General features: G+C 37.9%; 1 protein-coding gene across 2 annotated transcripts in view; it reads left to right on the top strand.

Moving 5' to 3' along the window:
• The first annotated feature begins 445 nt into the window (after window positions 1–445).
• LOC144977471 (hemocyte protein-glutamine gamma-glutamyltransferase-like) overlaps window positions 446–3,474 on the top strand; it is a 56,729-nt gene continuing 53,700 nt past the window's right edge. The window contains exon 1 of one of the 2 annotated variants that reach the window (XM_078922721.1): window positions 446–779. The gene's annotated coding sequence lies outside the window, so the exon portion shown is untranslated. The remainder of the gene's footprint in view (window positions 780–3,474) is intronic. The other variant, XM_078922722.1, reaches the window with a different exon arrangement.

Genomic DNA, 3,474 nt, shown 5'->3' with positions numbered 1-3,474 from the left:
GAGAGCGTGGCTCTACCGTGTGAGCTATCCACGAACACAAAAATATTCGTTTCAAACCCAAAGTCATTTCTAGATCCCTCTCTCACCCACTTCTTGAGATCGCCGATTCGTTCACCACCATCGCGAAGTAATTTTGACCAGCAGTTAAGTTTAATAGCCAATATTCTCATCACAAACATATAACATAGAAACGATTGAGACATTGAGTATGCTCCGGTGTATGGGGTGAATTTTTAATTCAGAAAAGTGAGTGGAGCAGGCACTTATGTTGGTAACAACAAGATATGAAGTGAGTAGAAAAGTGCCAGAAGACAATAGAGAATAAAAATTTTTTTCGCGGCGGTGGTGGGGTTTGAACCTGCGACCTTATTGGTACGACAACTCCGCCTGGCAGGTGAGAGCGTGGCTTTAAAACATGGTTTTATGTGTAACCTTGGATCCTGCCAGACGGCCAAACTCTAAAAATAACACGTATTTAAAATTTTGGCCAGAATTTTTTTTCTTAAAATGTCGATCGTTTAAAATGACCCTCATCTTGTCCAAAACTCTCAAACCAGGGACATCCGTGGACGTCCCAAGTTTGAGAATTTGTGACAAGATGAAGTGGTATTTGAATCGATCGATAATTTAAAGGACGAGTTTTCTGGCCAACATTTTTGATACATGGTTTTACAGACTTTGGCCGGATAATATATTATTAGAAACGCTGAACTGATGACTTACGAGTTGTTTCATTTCTACTACCGTGCATAAGAATTCTGATGTTGACCACTGGCAAGGTAAGTTACTAGTACACAGCAGTGTTATAATTTGGTAGTAAAACCAAGTGTTATAATTTGGTAGTAAAACCAAGTGTTATAATTTGGTAGTAAAACCAAGTGTTATAATTTGGTAGTAAAACCAAGTGTTATAATTTGGTAGTAAAACCAAGTGTTATAATTTGGTAGTAAAACCAAGTGTTATAATTTGGTAGTAAAACCAAGTGTTATAATTTGGTAGTAAAACCAAGTGTTATAATTTGGTAGTAAAACCAAGTGTTATAATTTGGTAGTAAAACCAAAGCTAGAGGTGCCCACAGACTACTTGGAGTTATCTATGGAGGTGCCTAAATGAGCAAGTAAAATGGAGAGAAAAATAATGTGAGTAGATGTGCGTGACTCATATATAAGGGAACAACACAAAACAAACGTTTCGGCTCTTGGCCTTCGCCAGGAGACAAAAAACAATTTTTGTCTCCTGACGAAGGCCAAGGGCCGAAACGTTGTTTGTTTTGTGTTGTTCCCTTATATATGGGTCACGCACATCTACTCACTTTATTTTTTTCTCCATATAATATGGTACTAAATGAGGATGATCTATATATTCACTTTCCATGTACTTGAAGTCATTGGTTACAATGAAAAATGTGCTCAAAGTGACCTACCTACATATTGAAAAGTGTTCACAGCTTTTGAAATGTCTAACATCACGATTGGTCATTTATTGGTTCAGCTTGACACATGGGTATGTTTACAACATCCATAAGCAAAGCAGCGTGTTTACATTTGTTCAGAACCATCCAATCATTGGACAGCAGCAAATCATGTGATTGATGACTCAGATGGACGAAACATGAATTTAGATCGTTTCCATTGTTACTCATTTTTGTGTGTGAAATTTAAACCAAAGTGCATCTGGTCGTAGCCATCGTTATGTTATAGATAGTATGCACTTGGCTAAGAAGTTCACAACATTGCCATGCGGAAGTATAACGGACCAACACACAAAACTATGTGTAACAATGAACATTTATAGTCTAGTTAATACAGTTTAGTGAGAATCACTCACAAGCTCGGATGGCAAAATACAATAACAAAGGCTTGAGTGACGTCATCTTCGTTCTATCTATAGATAGTATGCGCTTGGCTAAGAAGGTCATAACATTGCCATCCGGAAGTATAACGGACCAACACACAAAACTTTGTGTAATCATGACATTTTATAGTATGGATAATACAGTTTAGTGAGTATTGCTCATGAATGCGGATGGCAAAAAACAATAACAAAGACCCGAGTGACGTCAACTTCATTCTATCTATAGCCTGACACTGAAATCCAAAAGGACTGGCAGTTTGACGTCATTATTTGGGTTTTGCACCGCCTAGTGAGTTGTCGTTAGTAGAGCTCATGCAAAGGACACCATATTTTAGGGTGCTAATGCCAACACTTTATATTTTTGACCAGTTTAACACTTAATTCGGCTTTTAAGCATATGGTTCGTTCCGACATAATACCGTTTTGAGACGATGGGTCACATTTCCTGACAAAACATTAACGGAATTGACATTACTCATCTCTTCGTTATTGTTTTTAGCCAGCCATTTTTTATTAGTAGTTCTCACTAAATTATAGATAGTATGCAGATGACGTCACTCAGGCCTTTGTTATTGTTTTTGCCATCCGCGTTTGTGAGTTGTTCTCACTAAACTGTATTAACAAGACTATAAAAGTTCATGGTTACACAGAGTTTGTGTGTTGGTCCGTTATACTTCCGGATGGCAATGTTGTGAACTCCTTGGCCAAGCGCATTCTATCTATATCAATCAGACTTTAGATTGTTCGAAGATGACGTCACTCATGTCTTTGTTATTGTTTTTTTGCCATCTGCGTTTATGGGTACTTCTCACTAAACTGTATTAACCAGACTATAAACCTTCAAGGTTACACACAGTTTTTGTGTGTTGGCCAGTTTTACTTCCGGACGGCAATTTTGTGAACTTCTTAGCCAAGTGCATACTATCTTATAGATAGTATGCGCTTGGCTAAGAAGCTCACAACATTGCCATCCGGAAATATAACGGTCCAACACACGAACTTTGTGTAACTTTGAACGTTTATATAATTTATAGTCTGGTTAATACAGTTTAGTGAGAATTACTCATAAACAAGGAAGGCAAAAAGCATTAACAAAGACCTCAAAATATTACCGGGTGGCAATGTTGTGAGCTTCTTAGCCAAGCGCATACTATCTATTGTTTTTAGCCATCCGCGTTTGTGAGCAATTCTCACAAAACTGCATTAACCAGACTATAAACGATTAAGGTTACACATAGTTTTGTGTGTTGGTTCGTTATTCTTCCGGATGGCAATGTTGTGAGCTTCATAGCCAAGCGCACACTTTAGTAGACGAAGAACGTCTGTTTGGCCTATGTTATCTTGACAATGTAGTTGAATGATTGCCTTGAATTACCATACACATGCAATTCGTTGGATAACGTTAGATAACATAAAATTATCGTCTGCAGCCTCATCCGTGTATTATAATGAGAATAGTGCACGGTGTGTTCGACATGTGAACCTGGCACCTGGTGTGTGTTGTTTTTTGATGTGTTCGACGTTGTTGTTTTTTAGTTGTCGGTGGTTGGTGATGATATTGCGATAAATACTGATGCAGCAGCTGCACACTTTGTTGTTGTTGTTGTTGTTATTGTTATC

Source organism: Berghia stephanieae, chromosome 7 (genome assembly GCF_034508935.2).
Source record: "Berghia stephanieae isolate SIO BIC M18660-M18661 chromosome 7, UCSD_Bste_1.3, whole genome shotgun sequence".
Classification (NCBI taxonomy): Eukaryota; Metazoa; Mollusca; class Gastropoda; order Nudibranchia; family Aeolidiidae; genus Berghia; species Berghia stephanieae.
Note: the sequence above shows the minus strand (reverse complement) of the source record. Positions and strands in the feature narration are given on the sequence as shown.